The sequence below is a fragment of the Dendrobium catenatum genome, unplaced genomic scaffold (genome assembly GCF_001605985.2).
Source record: "Dendrobium catenatum unplaced genomic scaffold, ASM160598v2 fragScaff_scaffold_621, whole genome shotgun sequence".
NCBI classification, from domain to species: Eukaryota; Viridiplantae; Streptophyta; class Magnoliopsida; order Asparagales; family Orchidaceae; genus Dendrobium; species Dendrobium catenatum.
The window spans coordinates 14,060,559-14,082,310 of record NW_021319083.1 but is presented as its reverse complement, the minus strand read 5'-3'; the positions used below and the strand labels follow the sequence as shown (position 1 = coordinate 14,082,310).

The window sequence follows — 21,752 nt, the reverse complement described above, 5'->3', positions numbered from 1 at the left end:
TAACAATACTAATATGATTAATATGTACTGGCATGTAGTCATGATAATGGTGAAATGATATATTGAATAATATCAAATATGTTAATCCCACGTAATAACCTTATGATTCATGAATTCACTAATGGGAGTCATAAGGAGCTGGAGATTAATTGAGAATTTTAAGGGGTTTGCGGGACTGAATCATATGATTTAAGGAGAGTTATTAGGAGTACACTAATTGGAAGCCATACGAGTGACTGATTATGAGTGATAAGTGCAAGGTCAAGATCAAGATATCCTCTTCTAAATATCTGAATACTATTACTAATACTCTTATTATATTGACATTGGTTACTATTACTGGGTGTGTCAAAATTGGTCCGCGAGTCAGGTTTGGGTCAAACCTAGATTAACCCAGGTTTATAGGGTTAACCCTAACCTTACAAGTTTTCTCAAATAGGTTAGTAAATCTAACCCGTGCGAGTTACGGGTGTACCCGACACGACATGCGAACACAAAATGGTCTTAATAGAGGAAAACTTCTTCCTTCTTACATCTTCAAGTGGTTCAACCAATCAAACGATATCATGACTTGTGAATCATAGCTGAAGGCAATTTTGTGATTCTATTTGGAGAGGTGAGGCTTGCTAGCTGACCCTTGCATGAGTAATGAGATCAAGAGATGGAGGGAGAGCCGGTGAGGCTAGTCTCTTTTGTGAGTGATGTGAGTCATGAGATGAGAGGGTAGATAGGTAGGGTAAAAATGGGTCAACCCGGGTCATTTTTAAGTTTTTGGGTCAACCCAAACCTGACCCAATTTTTGAAATTGATTGACTTGCCAAACCCGAACTTGACACGTATGTAAAACTAGTTGAGTGAAACCCAAAATTTCTTGGATCAGGTCCGAGTCGGGTTTCAGGTCATGTCAAATATTGACACCCCTAGCCGTTGTTGATTACTTATTATTGATATAACTATTGAATGTTAGTTAATTTTTTTACAGATTAATGATATTGTTATTCATATAGAATACTAACATCACTTATTATTACTTTTGCTGATACATATCATTATTACTGATACTATCAATAATAATGCTATTGTGTATTGTCATTAGTACTACTTATAATAGTATTCATTATTCAACATTACCATTACCATGTCTCAAGTTCTGAATGAAAAAAGTGGAGGGTTGTGTTAGGTAGTCAACTAGAGTATAAAACTTTTCAAATAATCATGACATGAATCCTTTAATAAATTATGTTAACCTAGTGCATTTCCTAGAATTGAAGCAATGCATTATACAGCAAAAAAAAATGACAAGTGTGCAAGAGCTGCTACACTGGTTCTTGGTTGTACTGTTAAATAGGCAGGGTTTTCAATGTCGGATGTGAAGCCATTAAAAAAAATTTAGAAATTTTTGACCCAAGAGAGTTAGAAATTATTTTAGGAGTCATAACTCTAAATCACAAATTGTCTTTGCTAGAATAATCATAGTGTAACGTTTTAATTATACTAATTTTTTGGCACTGTAAACATTTCTTAAGAAATTAGTACTTATGAGAATTTTGGGAATGTTAAGTGTCTATTTTGTAAACAGATTTCACCACAATATTTTAAACATGTTTAGCCAATTTAAGAATATTTTATATAATTTTTGAAACCCCATATTTAAATATATAAATTTATTTTGAGTTAAAATTGAATAATTAAATAATTATATTTATATATTTTGATTATTTTCTTATAAAAAATATCAAAAAACTATAAGCCTTATTATTAAATGTCATTTTAGTTTTTGCCCAAATAGAGAGGGAATTTAGGATTTTAGGATGAAAAGTGAGGAGAGAGAAATTTAAAATTTGATTTTGGGGGACTTCATACCTTTTTCATCCATCATCGTAGTTGGGAAACTTATTTTATTGAGATAAGTCACAATATGTCAATCTTAATTTTCAAAAACACCAAATGTTTACCAAATGTTTTTGTTAAAATTTTGTTTATGTTAGTGAAAAACATGAATAACTTTGCACTAATAAAACTTTGCCACGTAACTTTTTATATGTTATAGAGATTATAGTTATGCACATTTTGAGTATTTTTTGAAATTTTTATGACGAGGGTTTTAAAATTTATAAGGTTTTCTTTAATAGAAAATTATTTGGATGTTGAAAATAATAGTGTAGTATAATAAAAGTTTTAAAATATTATTTTATAGGTTATGTCAAGAGATTAAACGGAGCTATAAGGGGCCATAATTCTTTGAGAGTTTATTTGAGACAGGGATGTCTGATATGTTCTTGTGCTATAAGTAGAAACAAAAAGGGAGTCATAAGGGGACATAATTCTTTGAGGTTATGTCTGGGTCCAGAAAATGTAATATTAAATATTGTGTGACTGAATTTCAAATTATTTATTTATTTAATATTATTATTTAAATTAGGAAATAATCAGTACACATTTATTACATCTCTCATTATAGTGATTTATTTAAACCATATTGAACTGCTTTAAAATATTCAACAAAATATTCAATAAATGAATTTAAAAATTTAGATCGGATTATGTGATCTGCTGAGCTGTTTTAGCTCGCTATAATTTTGCATCTGATTTTCAAGATCTAGTAAGGGCAAGGAGATTTAGGACTAGTAATTCATGATCAGATTTGAGGTTATAGGCATTTTTCTGTTTTGATTTTTGTACGGTCATGGTTAGGAAAATTTTCAATTCTATAACTATTGCTTATAGTTATGTACTGTAGTGCAGATATTTATTTTGATGAAATAAAAGAAACTTGAATAACATAAACATAATAATTACTTTAATCCTATAGTTGATCCTAGACTTATAAGCATCGCAATGCCCTACCTTGAAGCACAACAACATTACCCCTTAGGATTTATTCAAAATAATTGGTTTGGGAATATGAGAACACCATTGGAAGCGGTAATACTATAATTGGGGATTTGATTGTAGGATTAATATACAATCCTTATGATAATTAAAAGTTAGATAGGACATCTTGTTGGGTTTACCAACAATCCAAATATGGAAGTGTAGTGTAATAATATTATCCAGCTTAAGAGTGGGAGAGATTTAGGGTGACCCTTATAAGGACAAAGAAAAACCTCAAAATAATAATGGTATAGCAAAGCCTTTAGAGGCTAAAACCCCAACTAAATAACATGAATTAATCAAAGAAACATAGAGACCAATTAGGAAGGTTGTAGAGAGACCACCACTATGTTTTCCCTAAAGGCTGATAAAAAAGAATTTGGATTAGAAATTCTTTAGGTTCTTAGAAGTGTTTAAAAAGTTGATCATCAACATACCCTCTTTGAAGCTCTAGAGTAGATCCTCACCCATGTTAAATTTATGAAGGATATTATGAATAAGAAAAGGAAGTTACAAGAATTTAAAATTGTTGCCTTAACTAAAAGTGTAGTGATATAATTCAAAAAAAAAAAACTTCTTGAAAAACTAAAAGATCATGATCATAGCTTCATTATTCCCATGATAATAGGAAATAAATTTTATGGTAGAGCCTTATGAGATTTAGGGTCTACTATTAATCTTATGCCTTTATACATCTTTAAAATATTAGATATAGTACATGTTCAACCCACCACTATCACCCTTCAGCTTGCTGATAGATCTTTAACTTTTCCTAAGGGGGTGGTAAAGGATGTCCTGATGAAAGTTGATATGCTAATTTTTCTTTTGATTTTATTATCGTTGACATGGAAAAAGATAGGGAGATAACTCTTATTTTAGGAAGACCTTTCTTGGCCCCTAGGAATGTTCATAATGAAGAATTGATTATGAAGGTTTAAGATCAAAACGTAACCATTGATTCTCTTAAATCTATGAAGTTCCCTCAAGAAAAATTAGAGACTATTTTAGAACTAATCTGGAAGAAACTACAGTGGAGAGCTTTAAATAAGATTTTTTAGGGAGAAATTCATCAAAAGAAGATATTGAGGAAGATTGTGAAGATTTATGAGAATCTGTTCAAACTACTAAATATAATACTGGAATGTTTAGGGAGATGTTTGAGACTTTAGATATTTCATTTGTAGGTAGAACTTTGAGGCATTTTGTAGAGAAATCCCCTAACTTAACGCTTAAAGTTTTATCGAACCATGTTAAATATGTCTTTTTAGGTAAGAAAATCAACTTTATCTATGATCATTTTTGCAATATTATAAAAAGAATAGAAAGGCAAATTTATTAGAATTTTAGGAGATTTTAAGAAACTTTTTGGGTGATCTATTACTCATATTAAAGGAATTGGCCCATATATTTATATGCATAGAATTTTAATGGAAGCTAATTTAATACCAAGAGATGATCCTCCAAGAAAACTAAACCCATCCATGAAAGAATTTACCAAAATGGAGATACTTAAATGGCTTGATGCTCGAATTGTATAACCTAATTCAAACCGTGCATGGGTGAGTCCCATTCATTGTATTCCTAAAATAGAGGGTTTACTGTAATAACTAATGAACACAATAAACTTATTCTTACTATGACTATCGCTGGTTATAGTATTTGTATAGATTATAAGAAGCTAAAAGATCATTTTCTTTTGCCTTTCCTTGACTAGATGTTAGATAGGTTGGCAAGACATTCATTCTACTTTTTTTAGATGGTTATTCAGGGTATCACTAGATTGCTATAGTAATTGAAGACTATGATAAGACTACCTTTACTAGTCATTATAGAACATTTTTCTTTTAGAGAATGCCTTTTGCTCTTTGCAATACTCCTTGTACTTTTCAAAGATGTATGATGTCAATTTGTTTAAACTTAATTGAGTAAGGTATTAAAATCTTTATTTGATGACTTCCCTATTTTTGGCACTACATTTGATTCTTATCTTAAATATTTAACTTCTATATTGAAAGTATGTGTAGAGATAAATTTAGTGCTAAATTAGAAGAAATATCAATTTTTGGTGACCGAGGGTATTATCTTAGGGCATATACTTTCTAAAGGAGGATTAGATGTATACATTGCTAAAATTCATGTTATGGAGAAACTGCCCCCACCCACTTTTATTAAAGGAATTAGGAGATTTCTTGTGCATGCCTGATTTTATTGGAGGTTTATAATGGACTTTCTAAGTTTTAAAACATTTATGTCATTTGCTGGAAACAAATGTGCATTTTATTTTTAATTTAGCATGACTTGAAGCTTTTTATACCTTAAAATAATATTTGATTACTTCTTTTGTTATTATTACTCCTAACTAGTCCTTACCTTTTATAATTATGTGCAATGCAATTTATTTGCTATTGATGTTGTTTTAGGTCAAAAGCAATATAAGAAATTTCATGTCATTTTTATTGATAGTTGAATCTCAAATACTGCAAAGTGTAATTTTACTACAACTGAAAATAATTACTACCCATTCTTTTAACTTTTTATAAATTTAGGTCTTATATAATTGACATAAAAGTAATTATTTATATTGATCATTATGCCATTAAATACCTTATTATAAAGAAAGGCATCAAGCTTAGATTCGTGAGATGGATTCTTCTGTTATTAGAATCTGATGTATAAATTTTGGATAGAAAAGGAACTAAAAATCAAATTACTGATCATCTATCTTGGTTTACAAATAAAGATCATGCATCCAATGATTTTGAAATTAATAAGTTTTTTCTTGATTTGAATAACAATTTGCTTTGCATCTGAATATATTGCCATGATATGCTGATATTATCAATTATATTATTAATGGGGTGCATCTATTTGATTTTTCATTTGATCAAAAAAGGAAAATTATTGCATGATGCCAAATATTATTTTTGGAATGCACCATATTTATCCAAAGCTTGCAATGACTAAATTATTAGGAAAAGTGTCCCCGAGGAAGAAGTAGAACCTATAATTAGAGAATATCACGATTATCATTAAAGAGGGCATTTTGGAGGATTTAGAACAACTTCTAAGGAACTCCTATCAAGATTTTATTGTCCTACTTTATTTAAGGATGCTAATAATTATGTTAGAAAATGTGATCCATGTCAAAGAGTAAGCAATATTTCTAGAAGAAATGAAATGCTAGTATATTCTTATTACTATTGACTTTTTATCAAAATGGATTGTGGGAGTGATGACCCAAAAAATTGATGCTTAGAGTTTTAATCAGTGATGGGAAAAGTCATTTCTACAATAAGAGAGTATAAACAATATTAAGAAAATATGGTATTCATCATAGGGGTGCAACGGCTTATCATCCCAAAATTAGTTGCCTAACTGAAATAAGTAATAGGGAGATTAAAATAATTTTGAAAAAAAATATATGTCATTTTTAATATGAAAGAGAGGGCTATTAAATTAGATAATGCATTATAGGCCTATATAACTTCTTTTAAAACTCACATAAGCATGTTCTTCCTATAGGTTAGTCTTTGAAAAATCTTGCCACTTTTTTATAGAATTAGAACATAAGGCATTCTAGGCGGTAAAAGAACTAAATTTTAATTTTAAGATAATAGAAGAAAAAAGATTGATACAATTTAGTGAATTGGAATAATTTAGAAATTACGCTCATGAAAATGCTAATTTTATAAAGATAAAATAAAAAAAGGACATAATTGTAAGCTTCTTAAAAAGAATTTATTTATGGATAGGATGTTTTGTTTTTTTAATTATAGTTTAATTTATTTTTTGGAAAATGAAAATTGTGGTGGTTGGGGCTATTCACTTCTATGAAAATATTTTCTTACAAAGCTGTTAAAATTCAGGATAAAAAAGTTTGCATATTTTCAAAGTTAATGCATGTAGACTAAAGCCTTATTAGGTGGGGGCATAAAGCATATGAGAACTATCACTGAGTTAGTTCATCTTCAAATAGAATAATTTATATAGTCTGGTTGAAGACAATAAATTTAGCGCTGATGGAAGACAACCTACTTATGTTTTGTGATTGAAGCTTTTTTTGAGTTATTTAGTTTTTTAGGTGTAGTGCTATTTAAATTTTTTAATTTTCATTTCATGTTTGTTTACTATTAATTTATATTGTGTAGTTCTGTTATTTACATGTAATTAAATTTCTTTAAGCTTAAACTATGGTACACTAATCTCTATAAATACTTGCATTTTGATTATTTATTTAGCCAAAATAAAAAATAATAATAATTAAAATTTATGTAAAATTAGGATAGCAATAAAATCCTTGGTGATAGTTTAAATGAATATCAAATAATAATGTATAATTTGAAAACCTAAATAATTAACTGATACATATCACTTAAGTCATTGGCTTGATTATAATTTAAAAAATACACACTAATGCATTGACCACTAAATTCAAAAATGAATAATTAAGTTTAAGGAAAAGTTGTCGGAAGATTAAATTAGAAAGATCATAGTAAACTTAAAAATAAAATTAGTGATCTTATTGGATCCTTACTTTAAATTAATTTAGAGTTGCAAGAGAATGAAAGCAAAATTGATATTCAAAATCATTAAATGTGTACACCATATGTAAGAAATGATAAAAAATGTGAATAATATTTGATTAAAAAAATGAGTACATTAAAAAATTAATATCGGTTAAAGCTTAAGTTTAAATGCATCTTACTATGTAAACTCAAATAGGATAAGATAAGTGAATTAGTACATGTGATGGTGCACTAATAACTTCATATTTAAATGCAAGTGCAACTAATCCCTAAGCTATATTATTCATTTCTACATTCCGAAGTCAATTTTTCACATACATACTTAGTTGATAGATTCAAATAAAGTTATAACAATAGTGACTAATTGGGATAATTGAGATGACTTTTTAAATTAGAATTATAACTTTTTTCATTCCAAATTACTTCTAAATTGTAATGCATTATCTTATATTTTAATAATTTTAAATTATTTAATTTTACTTTAACTATTAAGTGATCAATAAGTATGTTTTATCATTACTTGAGAAAAATCAAGAGTTTAAATTGGTGGAAATTTATTTAATATAAATTATGTGTTGATTATTATGTATAAATTCAAAGAAAATATATTATTTTAATGGTGTTTTTACAGAAAATATTCATGAGAATGTAAAAATCTACAAGTGTTGAATAGCATCACAATACCATCATCATAAGCCCCACAACATATGTTTTCATAGCACACTAAGCTAGATTCAGATATGGCAGTGCCAGGTTCTTTGTTTCCCAACGCCAAGGTGACACCAAGGTTAGTACCAACAACCAAATAGTGCTTCATGACAACCAAATTTAGTACGGTAGAATTGGACCCTCAGGAAAAAGAGCGCCTCAACGCTAAACCTCGTAATTCCTTAGCACCAAAATTTACATTCAAGTGCCGCAGTACTCAAATTCTTGAGCACCACATTGGAGTAGTTGCCAATGTGAGGAGTCGTGTAGACTCAACCAAAAGATGTGTCATTTTAATTATTAAATGTGTCAGGTCAGATAGCACGGCAATGGAGCCAACATTATAGTGCCGAGGCTCTAATTTATGTTATACCAATATTGTGCCACCTTGTCAAGCACCATGATGCTTAACCCCATCCCTATACTTACTACAAAAAGTTATTTAATTTTATTATTTGGAGAGTTCCAAGTCTTTAAAAAATTCTATAATTTTAAGTGTGTTTCATTAGTGCCTCCTTAGAGTAAAGTCTAAGGGAGACGAATAAAGAGTAAGATACTTTCATTTTGGAGATATTAGCATGTTTATGTAAGTAACTCTATGGTTAGAGGAATGAGTGTGGAGAAGATCATATGATCCTTCCAGGTGACAATTTTCTTATTAGTTTCTTATATCCCTTTTTAATGAATAAAATGAAATGAGTTTTCTTATTGAATCTTTCATGTCTAACTAATTCTCTAGTTTTGGGTTGATATAAACAACAAGTACTAATGTAGACTTTTTGTCTTGAATGATACATTGATATTTTCAATATCTCACATTATTCTTTTAATATATACAATGGTCATGAGTGTAGTTAATATATAGTGTAAAGTATAGCCTCGATGGAGAAATGTTATAATAATAATGAATATTAAAATGAAATGTTGGTATGCTTAGACATAGGATGCTCGATTATTCTAGGTTCTATAGAGATATAAAAATTGTAAGAAGGACATAAACCTCTTTTTCACCCCTATAAGCTCGACAGAAATTTAAGGATGCATATGCTCTGATGATCTACATCTTGACATTAAGAGTTTCATTAGGAAAATTATATTATTTACATACATTAGTCCAAAATACTTTATTTTCATAAGTATAAAAATCTCCTTCAAATTGTTTTTTCAGTGACAAAAACTCAAAAAACATTTTTATTTTACTTTAAATTAAACAGTAATAGTTTAATTACAATTAAGCAGAACATTTTCTCTTGGGATCAACACTATATTCTATCAGTTTATTACTTGATTCGAAACTATCTTATATCACTTTATTACTTGATTTGGCACCATATTCTAAGCATATTTTAAATCAACAAGTTACATCCTAGCCCAACCCTCATCACTGGGCAGGGAGTTCAGGCGAACCAAACTGGCATGTTCGATTTGATTTTCAAAACCATACTTTATATTATCTTGTTCCCCCTTTTTTTGTGGAAAGGGGATTCCAAATACGAGAAGTATTATCCACTCTCTTATTGATGATGCTCATTCATTTATTTTCTTGCAATCCAACACTTGTATCGATTGATAAAATTAATCAATGCTAAATATAATTAACTTATCATGTGAAATGGATAAAATGTAATTCATAAGTATGATATATTAATTATGCATATCAAGCAAACAAGAAATGCAAACACCATTATTCATATAACAATAAATTTGTTTCAACTACTCACATAATAAAAAGTTAAATTTATAGCATGAGGCTCTGTAAAAAGGTTCAAAGAGACTTGTAAGTTATCGAAAAGCATTGAGCCACCAATAAAAGAGTCATTAGATCGCATTGGTGATGGATCCAACACTTGTAGTTTTATTTCTAAAACTGATGATAATAGAAAAATGGATACAAGTAGGTTGAGGAGAACATTTAAGGGCCATGTATATAAGATAAATGTTTCTTTTGAGATAAAAGGTTCATCAATTCACTTTTTCTTATTCAACTAATAGACGATCACTTCACATTTGACATTGGTGTCCCAACCTTTTTCAAATAAAATAATCTAATTGTGTGTAAACACATTAATGCCTTGTTCATGTTGAACACAACATATTTCTATTGTGAATTATTGGTGCATCATAGTTATCCTGAACTCACTTTTGGAGGGCGATCATACTCGAAGTAAAGCACTCATAGCAAGGCACTCACAATCACAATGGAGCAAGAAATAAGCATGAGTTGAAAATTCAAATTGCATTGTTCACAAAGCCATATATTGTCTATTTAAAGAAGAAATCTACTATATGTGGATCTTGAAGTGGTACTCACATCGTATTAAATGTGAATATTTGATATTTCTCTCTCCATCATTGCAAAAGATTTGGGGATCTCTCTCACTCGCTAAGTATTTCTCTCACCTATGCAAGGAGTAAGATGAGTTGAAAATTCAAATTCCAGTGCCCACAAGGCCCTACATCGCCTATTCAAAGAAGAAATCTACTACATGTGGATCTCGAAGTGGCACTCGCATCTTACTAAATGTGAAGATTTCATTTTTCTCTCTCCACTGTTGCAAAATATTTGGGGATCTCTCTTTCACTCGTCAAGTATTTCTCTCACCTATTCCACTATTTCTCTCACTAGCAAGCCTGGGTGAGTCATTGCTCATTGGGTAGATCATTACTTTGATCTTTAAGTTGTCCATTAGGTCAGTCATTGTTTTAAAGGCTAGTTGCCATTCATTGAGCAGAGTTTCTTTCTTAGTTCATTGAAATCGAACTCGCCCCATACTCTTTCTCTCTCTCTCGTTCCCTATGATGGCTATAAAAAAAATTCTAAAATTTCCCCAAGTCCTATACTCGATGATTGAGTGTCACTTACCATCACGCACTGTGATGACCTCACATAGGGCACTCATAGAATTGATCTCACTCACCTCACAAGACAACACTTGCCACTTCATAAAGAAAAAAAGTGTGAGAATAAAATTAAATAAACTTGTATGTAATATGTACAACCCAATAAAAAAAAACTTTATTTTATTTCATTATGATATTTTAATAAAGGAAAAAATGTATAATAGCATTGGGGCAAGTCTACTCACCACCATGGAGCATCCTATACAATGGGCATTCAAAATCATTGGAGTTAACCACTTATACCTTCTAAATAATCTAGAGAAAATTTACTTCTTGTAGTGAAGCTAGATAACTTTGCATTCTATACACATGCCCTCATTGAGCCGACTATGGTCCTCATTATATTATGTTGGGTCTTCATCATTGGGATTGCTTATTTCTATTTGCCAGTCTCTTTCTTTAGTCCGACGACCTCCCATTATGTTTTCCCACTTCTTCAGTTATTAAGCACGATGATGTTTTCAAGGTGAGCCATACTCTCAATGATCTTGAGCCTTGACATGAGTTCCTTCATTGAGATCAATCCTAAAGGAGGAAGGATGACACGAAGGCTGGCATAGGAAAGCAATTTGTACTCCTCTATGGCATCTGCTCCCAATCATTCATTGACAACCACCTAGGTTGGTATCTTAGTTGCCACGACCGCAAGGCTTTCAACTTTAGCTTGCTTACTAGTGGCTATTTTCCCTCTTGAAGGGTTCCTTTGGAGCATTCGTGTGGGGCCATCAATATAACTTACCCGAGGAGATCATCAGACTCTAGGTGCATGAGCCTGCTAAAAGCTTTCCCTATGCAGGATGAGTTAGAGATGCATTGTTAAACCATCACTTGCTACTACCTCTCTCACTGTCTCTCCCACAAGATAATTCTAACTCATCCAAGTCAGTTATAGGATGATATCTATTGTAAGGATCTTCCACACTATTCAATTATTATTATTTGGCCTCATACTCTCCATTCTTGTAACATCTCACTTATCTTTTTTCCTTAAGGCAGGTTGAGATCTTTTACACAAGACATCAGTTATGCTCGGTCACTCACAAAGGATCACTCATAGACTCACATGGAGCCTACTTGCCACCAGCGAGCTCACCCACAGAGAGGTTGTCTATTGACTTCATTGCTTTCCAGCTTATTAGGAGGCGACACGTGTTTAGATTAGCATATCATTGTAATGGTATTTTATATTGCTTGTAATTTTATACATTTTTTTATATAGTCTTTTCTGTAGCCCTTAGAAACTAAATTTTCTCAAATAGTGGGTACTCTTTCTATTTGAGATGTATAGTTTTTCTCTATGCTCTCTCTATTCCCACTGCACTCTCCATTCTCATTCAGAGGTTTCAGCATAACACATTAACCTGCTAGTAAAATTGCTTATCAGCAAAAGGAAAATATTAGATACAACAAAATTAATAAAAATAAATATGCAAGAAGCAATTATGAATTTTGTAACGATAAAAAACAACTATATCCTTAAAATAAAATCATATTCTAGCTGCCAATTCAACCACTAGTAATGCTATAAAATTCTTCAAGGTTATGAAGAATGAGAGATTCAAGGTTCAATGATTCGACCATAGTGGAATCGGATGATGTAATAAATATTAAAATTATTTAAATAAATTTTAAATGATATAATGATGATGTAATAATTATTTAATAATATATTTTATTACAAAAAAAATAAATAATATTCATACACAACATCTTCTATAATTTTAAATTTAAATATCTCTGATATTTAAATTTTACTATTGATCTAATTTTAATATAAATTATCCTAAACTTATTATTTAATATAAATTAGGAAGTACTCTCATCAAACTCTATATAATGAGAATATTCATTGAGAATTTAATAAGAGCTTCAGTTAGCTATGGCAAATCATAGTTTCTTCTCTATTGTGGCCATTAATGCGTTGCTTCTTAGCTTCATCATTGCAGGTTCGAATTCCTCTCTTCTCTTAAGCTTCATCTTCTAATATAGGAGGGATTCGGCTCTATGCCCCCAACCAAGATGTCTTTCGAGCCCTAAGAGGCTCTAACATTGAAGACATAATCGACGTGGGGATTGATGTGGCATCTTTGGCATCCGACCCCTCTGTTGCCTTCAAATGGGTTCAAAGCAACATCCAACCTTTCTCCCAGGACGTAAATTTCTATTACATAGCCGTTGGCAATGAGCTTATTCCTGGACCTCAAGCCCAAAATGTTCTCCCTGCAATGCAGAATGTGCAAAATGCATTACAGTCAATTGGCCTCCAAGATAAGATCAAAGTCTCAACATCTATTTCCACCGTAGTGATTGGAAACTCCTACCCTCCATCCGCTGGTGCCTTCTCATCATACACCCTCCCCACTCTCCAACCCATTATCGGTTTCCTCACCGGTACTGGTGCGCCGCTCCTTGCCAATGTCTACCCTTACTTTTCTTATATCGACAACCTCAATACAGTCACCCTCGCTTATGCGCTCTTTACTTCGCCTAGGTCGGTGGTTTCAAACGGACAGTTGCAGTATCAAAATCTTTTTGATGCCACCGTTGATGCCCTCTACACGGCTCTTGAGAAGGTAGGAGGAAACAACATCGCCATAGTGGTGTCGAAGAGTGGCTGGCCATCAGATGGTGGGGTGGGTGCGACGACAGAGAATGCCCAGACATATGTCTCTAATTTAATAAGGCATGTGGGGCAAGGAACACCCAAACGGCCAGGGAACTATATTAATACTTTTATCTTTGCCATGTTTGATGAGAACATGAATTAACCACAGGGAGCAGAGAATCATTTTGGTCTGTTTAATCCTGATAAGCAGCGTAAATATTCTCTCGGCTTTTAATTATAGGAGGGTTGTGCTATTTGAATAAGCTATAAGTGTGCGCACTTGAGCATATCATGAGATAACTTTAGATAAAAAAAAAAGTGATTGTGGGTTTTTATATATGTAATAAATCGAGAACTATTGGCATAATAAAATTCTATCTGATGATCAACTAAATATAGATAAATAAAGTTAAAAATATTTTAAAAAATAAAAATACTAAAGCATTAGGATGCATGAGCAAGATATAAATTGGTCTCAATAAGAAATTGATTAATGATCTGTTTGAGAAAGCTTTCTCACTATTTTATTTTTCATTTATGTATGTTAAGGCATGAATAAGAATTAATAATCTCCTTCCATTTAATGGAGTCATCAACATCTACAAGTACTAGAAAATTGCTTTAAGAAGCAGTAAGAAAGCTGTCTCAAACAAAGCCTAAATTTATTTTCTAACAAGTGATGATGCTTAACAAGAAATCAATGTGCGCACATCAGCATCCATTATGCATAATTGGAGAGCAGTTATGTATGAAGAACGGGCTTTAATTTGAGAGCTCAGGATGATAAAATCTCATGAAGGTCCACCGTTCATATTAGAAATAAAAAGAAAATAGCAAAGTTCTACAATGAGTTGCTGGAACCCAATGTCAATTTTGCAGTTCATGGCCACCAAATCACTCTACTCCTTGATCCCTACAATTATATTTATTCAAATCTAAAAAAAAATGCCAAATTTTGTGGCTCTTTGAAAGCACAAAAACCATAAGATTTGCAATCTAGAAAAAAAAAAAATTTTCAAAGGAACGCTAAGGCTTCATTCGGGACAGTTTTCTGAAGCAATTTTCTAGCACAAAATTTGTTAGTTTATGAAATTTTTGTAATAAAAAACTGTTTTAGAAAGCAGTAAAAAACCATTTCAAACGAAACCTAAATTGCAATAAAGAAATGCAAAAGATGTAAAATTTTATGTTTATAAATTCAAAGTCTTCACATTATACATAAAAGATGATCTTCCTGCTACTGCACAGCAACAGATGCAATGGAGATGTTCTGAATTCTATACAGATAAAATTCGGTTCCCCTAAATAATCGGCAATGGGACTTTTATAAGATTATAATATGTGGTGAGGTTAAGGTCCACACTGATCCCTTCAACAGATTTGAAAAGCATTGTTGAAAAAATAAAAGTACTAAGAAAAACCAAGGCTTAATCCAAGACAACAAATTAAAAATTTGATCAGATATTCCTACCAAGTATGAACTGATAACATCGTATTAAAGGGCAGCTGATGTGAGGAATGCACGAATGCGTTGTAATAGCTCAGCCTTCACAGAGTCCGGTACTGAAGCTGCAACCCACCATTAATCCAAAAGTGGAAAAGAATTTGTCAGCTATGAGGAAAATGACTGAGCTGCTCAGACTAGAAAAAAAGAAAAAAAAACTTTTGAAGGAGATGAGATTCATGATTTCTATTAAAGGGTTGTTTGAGTAGAAAGAAATCATGTTTTAAAGTATAAGAAATTCATTAAATTTCATTATTTCATTATATGTAGCTAGAAATTAATATCAATTTTCAAATCTCCTAGTATCTTAAAAACCTCTCAAAAGTAAATAATTACATTTTTCTGATGCAAAACAAGTGAACAAAATTATCATTCACTAACATATTTCTCATCAACAAACAAGAAGATGAGCCTATAATGACTTGTGCATCATTGTAATGTTGGTTGAAGAGTTAATATCTGCATAAAATCATATTTGCAACTAGCATATTGTATACCCAATGGTCGGATCCGCGCAAGTTATGAATATTTGACAGCATTGCTGAGGAATCGGAGATTATGCGAACTCACCGTAAAGGAGCTTGACCAAAGAGGGAACCCAATCCGGTCATGAGGGATTTGCCTATAGCATGCGTCTCAGCTAGGGGTCCACCTCAGAGGCACTTCTCTCAAAAGTTCGGATGAGTTACTTGTCTTACAAGAACTCACCTTGAATAAAGGGGCATACACCCAGTGAGCAAGAGATGCTTATCCACCTAAAAATAACTTCACCAACCCAATTAGCACCTAAGCTAGAGATCTCACTCGTTAGAGTAGCTAGTAGGAAGCACTCGCTAGAGCCACTCATCAAAGGTGTTCCAAGGCCACATCGCAGATGGCTATAGACTTTTAGTAACTGGAGTCCTGTCCACATATATGTAGCAATCAAATCATGTATTATTTTATTACTTCTCAAGTGTAACCTCTCTTGCAGCTTTCCTAACCCAATAAATATATGGTTGAGATGTATTTTTTGGGACTTTAGGCTAATTATTGATTACAAAGAAAATATAGACTCTCAAAGCCTTCTCTTCTTACTCGCCTACCTCTTCCCTTATTGCTCAAAAATAGTCAAACTAGTCTAGCAAGCAGAGTCTGAGTGTCAACCACAGACGAATTTGAATCTGACATGCTTTTAGGTATGGTAAGCATGGATTGATGCCAGTCACCAGAAATCAATCATTATGGGAATCAAAATAGTAAGGAAGAGGACCCATGAATATGGAAAGGTCAAGACCTTGTTGTGGTAAGCATGGATTGATGTCACTCAAAATTATCACTTATGAACAAATTTGAATCTAACATGCTTTTAGGTGTGATAAGCATGAATTGATGTCAATCACAAGAAACCAATCATTTTGGGAATCATAGTAAGGCAAAGAGGACCCACAAATATGGAAAGGTGGAGACCTCGTTGTGGTAAGCATGGATTGATGCCACTCAAATTTGCAGAACTCGCATTTTAGAATTCAATAGATACTTGGGGAACACGTCCACTTCGCAAGCAAAATTAACAGAACTCACCCCCTTGGCTACTAGAACTAGTGGAACTTGCCCCCTTTGCTACCAGAACTTTAGGAATCTACCTACTTGTACTCACTCGACTCCTCAAAAGATTAAACTCACATTGTGAAAATTCAATTTGGTTGAAGTCACTAAGGAGAAAGTTCAACAACCCACAATATTCCAACTTAAAAATCGGGTAAATTGGTTCCCCTCTGAGAAACTTTTTTCTTATCCGTTCTCTTTTGTATGCCACAATTACAAATCATCACAACTCTCGAATCTGGCTAAAAAATATAAACTGCTAGAGAGGTCATTCTAAAAATCTAATGGACCAACTCTATAGTTTGGAGTAAGCCAGTCTCAAACTAGAAGGTCGACAAATTAATAACCTAGGTCGATATTTGAGAAACTTATTTCCTGCGTGAAATTCAGCCTAATAAGAACATGGTAGAATAAGTTGAGCATGGGATTGAAGTGATCTTGACTTAGGGTTAAGTTTGTAAGTTGCAAAATTACTCTCTATAGATGAGCTAAGGCCCCCAAGTAAAATGAAAAGTCTGCACTTAGTGAAACCGCCCTTTAAACTTAAACAAGAGCAAGAATTTCATTTGTAGGAGAAAACATATATCGAACATACTTCAATAAATATCTAACATTGCCAAGTACACATGTGAAAATATAGATCCATTTGATAAGGGCGTGTGTGTGTGTATATATGGGTAACATGTGTCTAACTTGGCATTCTGCTCCTGGAGTGACAAAACTAGCTTAGGAAGCTCCTGCTACGCCCTTTTGATCTTGGCTAGTGTCTCAAAACTTGTATTTCTCTTGACAACATCTCTAGTCAAGAGCAACGAGCAGGGTCATATCTAATCCTGACCAATCCTTGCTAGCCCCTTGAAGAATCACCAACTTCGAGCAAAGATGTTCAGGGAAGGGCATCAAAAATTGAAAATTAAGGAAAGTTAAAAACAAGATAAAAAATCAAAAGCTAAGTAACATGAAAGGAGATAGGGATTCAAAACACACTCAATTAAAGACAGATAGGTTCCCCATTAGGTATGTTTCAATTCAAATTTGCGTAGACTCACCATCACATTAATTCAAGCGGACGTGGCTCAAAATTAAATTAGTTCAATCCACAAGCCAATTTTGAGATAGCTTGTATATATTTGAGAAAATTTAGATCCGGGTTTAGATTGGCTCAAAGTCGAATGGTTCTCAATCCTAAATACAACAAAATTGAATATAATTGAGGCAGTTCTTTAATTATCATATTTTTTTTATTTGTCATCCACTCAACCACCTTAGCACTCGCTGGCATTGACAGCCCATGCCAATGAGCTTGCATTGAATCCTAGGCAAGTTTGCCTGCCAGGAATTCGCCCCTGCGAGATCAAACTAGAACGATCTGAATCACATCTATTTGCCACAAAGATTTTGGTCATGATCACTTGGGTGCATGGGATCTCACTAGAACAGAACCTTACTAGAAATTTTTGGACTCTCAAAATTTAATCAATCAAAGGCCAGTAATAAATATGTAGTAAATCATGCCCAGTTGAGTGAGACCCATAAATTTATATGCCCAAATCATCACCCAATCATAGCTGCTTGGTTTCAGGTGAAATGCAAAGCAAGTACAAGGACTGAATTGTGCACGACTTGGACATGATTTATGCAGTTTTCATTACTCGGCAAACTCGTCAACAAATGAATTGCTTGATTAACCATTAAAAGAAAATTTGACAGGATCCCCTGCACGGCTTCACAATAACCGCCATAGATGGGATTCACATAATCCACTCAAGAGATCCAACAATACCATATGGGATCAATTCAAATACTTTCCCTGGCTAGCGAACTTACGCAGAATTTCATGCAAGATTGCTAACTTAAGCTTCCAGCAACATCAGGTGGAGGCACAAGGGGACAACAAGAAAGAGGAAGGAAGAAATAAAATACAATTAAGAAGTTGAGTAAATTATAATTAGATTAGTTGAGCACAATTTCATTTTTAAAAAAAAATTAAAAATAAAAAAGACAAGCTGTGGTAGCTGAATACCAAACTTAAAAACTAATATCCTTTATCATAAGGTAAATATATGGAGTTATTAATCCAGAATTATGATGATTATTGAATGCCGAGTAAGGGAAAAGGAGCAGCAAAAACAGAACGGAATTACCTTCATTTAGCCCATCACACCCCTTTGGATATATGGGATTACTCTTACCTTTTTTTTTCTGATTTTGGTAAACTCAATTCCATCATCCAAAGTGAGGTGAATTGCAAGGCTGAAGATCATTGCCCATCAAGTAACAATAATAACTGGTGAGCATTTAGATCCAAAACTAATCAAACAGAACATTGCAGAACATGCAAGGGTATACACCGTTAACCCAAAAAGTTAAAAATAATATTAAAAATCAAATAGCATTAAAGATCTCTTTCCAAACACACGGCAGATTTATTGGAGCTAATTTGGCAAATAAATTTATGGAAGATACTGGTTTAAGAGATGGTAGAATAAAAAATTTTCAATATAACAATATACCAAAAAGAGTAAGATACCACTTCCTAATTTACTAGACAGTAGAGATGTGATTGTTAAATGAAGGAACATGCAAACTAGTATTGAAAAAAGATAAGAAAAAATTGATCAAGATGCTAGTTAAATATCATCTACCTCTTCCTTTTGGTGTGATAACATGAATAAGATCATCCACTGTAACATTATTTCTTCCTTTCTTTCTAGCATAGGACCTGGTAAGCAAAAACAGAATGGAAAGAGTATAATGGCATACAAAAGCAACGCAATTCTCCATGTGATTTACCCTACTATAAAGTGTTAAACGACAGACGTTCAAATGCTGAGTCATGTTGAGTAAAGAAATGAATGAATGAAAAAATCTAAGGACACAAATTAGGAAAATGAGAGAAGAAAACAAGTTGTTTGATGGTAAAAGAAAGCCACTTTATTTAAAAAAAAAAAAAAAACCACAATCAAATTTGTGCATCAATATCATTACACATTTAGGACAGTTTATTTATACAAAGTATTTGAAAATGGTTGAAATTCGGTTATCAGAATAAGTTTCATGGACAAGAGTTTCATTGATTTTTGAATTTTTATGTGTATAAAAACAATTCTAGTGAACTATAATAGATTTAATCTATTGGCTAAGCATGACTTGAAAGTGATATATGGTAACTTGTGGTGAACTTACCACCTCTAATACTTGTAGGCTATTAACTAATTTATAAATCTCAATATAAATAATATATAAGATAATATAAACTATATGCAATGGTAACTATAAATTATACTTATCTAAAATTACAAAAACATTAGTACGCTAAAAAAAATTATTTTATACATTTTTTTCATGAAGTGCAAATATTTTTATACAAATTTCAAATTCATATAAATCCACATACGATTTTTTTTAACTATTTGAAGCAGATATAATTTATTTATTATTATCCTAATATTATTTGTTCAAACTGTTCAATTTAAAACTTTTATACTCCAACTTAAAAAAGTTAATAGACCATAGAGCATTTCAGCATATACGTTTTATAGTTTAGAATAATATTCAATATATTTCAATCGATATAATCTACTTCATAAAGTATAAGTATGCTATATAACAACCATATCTAAAGCTCTTGATGAAATGGTGGTAGAAAAGTTAAATATAAATATTTTGTCTATGGTAAAGTTTCTTATACAGTGTTAATATCTAAAATTATCATATTTTTAATTTCTTATACAGCTATATAACAAGCATAGCCTTGTTAGGCCCACCCTGCCTAATGAGCAGCTCATGTAAGGGGTGGAGCCACCTGTTACTCCCAACCATAAAATGAAACCAACTGAACCTTAAGTAGATGTATTTTGATATTAATATTTGATCAAATTGCTAATTTGTTCTAAGTTCTAACGTTACTGGAACTTATAATCAATTTATTTAAATTATCCCTTTACTTTTTCTCTTTTATATAGTTCCCTAGTTAATTTGACTTCCATCATTTAATATATATATTTGAACCACTTGAGTTTATTTTTCACTATCTTATCTTGAATAAATGCTATTCCTGTCATCCCCTTATAATAATCTATCAATTCATCCTTCCTAATTGTAACAATGCCCAATGTAATCTTAACATTGAAATATGTCGTCGTTACAACATCGAAATTTCAAAACAATCTCAACATCAAAGTCTGACAATGTCTTAATATTGATGCTGACGCTAGCAATTTCTACACTCACAACTTGATAGCTCATATTTGTCCGAAGTTGTCTTAACATCAACGACCAACGCCTCTCAACATCGACTACAGACGCGCTCTTTACATTGACTCTCGATAGCATTGTTGCAACATCGACTACAGACGCCCTCTTGATATTGACGCCTAATACTTACTGCATAATATTGATGCCCGACTCTCGATAATATTGTCATCATCTCTCTCGATGCCTTATACATGGCATCAACTTTCGACTTTAGACAACCTAATATTAATTATTTTTTAGCCCAACTTCTTTTTAAATGACTTATTATTTCTAAATTATGATTACTATTACAATTATTAAATTTTATATGCTATTTTCAAAATATAAAAATTATAATACCGTATCCAACTCGTCTCCGTGCCCTATATTTTTGATACTTTAAGTGTACAGTGTCCGTGTCATGTCATATCCGCGTAGTCGTGTCCGTATCTGTGCATCATAGATGTTACAGGATCCAAAAAACCTTAACGTACCTATATGATTTTCAATGATTTAGGCTGTATATTTAGTACTCGAGTCTTCGATTATCCGCTCATTTGTATTTCTAGAGCAAGTTTATTTTAGTGGAGTATCTTATTGTTCTGCGATTAATCCCAATGAAATCCCACCTAGTTCTGTTGTGTTACCAGGCGGTCGTGATTAAATTTAATCCTGAGACAAGATTAGGAATTCAGTTTGGTCAGTTCTGAAAATTTATATCCTGCACCTTCCTATTCCAGGATCAATCAGGAAACAAAATCAGCAAGGAAGCTTAACTTTTCTTGAAAAAAATAAAAATGATACAGAATCA

General features: G+C 32.1%; 1 long non-coding RNA gene and 1 pseudogene across 1 annotated transcript; one reads left to right on the top strand and one right to left on the bottom strand.

The window, feature by feature from the left end:
• The first annotated feature begins 8,140 nt into the window (after positions 1-8,140).
• On the top strand, positions 8,141-13,849 carry LOC110095150 (annotated as a pseudogene).
• Positions 13,850-14,780: 931 nt separating this feature from the next.
• Positions 14,781-19,525, bottom strand: LOC114579708. The gene is made up of 2 exons (XR_003700844.1): positions 19,351-19,525; positions 14,781-15,183 (listed from the first exon to the last, which is right to left on the bottom strand). It is a non-coding gene; the product is annotated as an uncharacterized LOC114579708 (long non-coding RNA).
• Between the last annotated feature and the right edge of the window lie 2,227 nt (positions 19,526-21,752).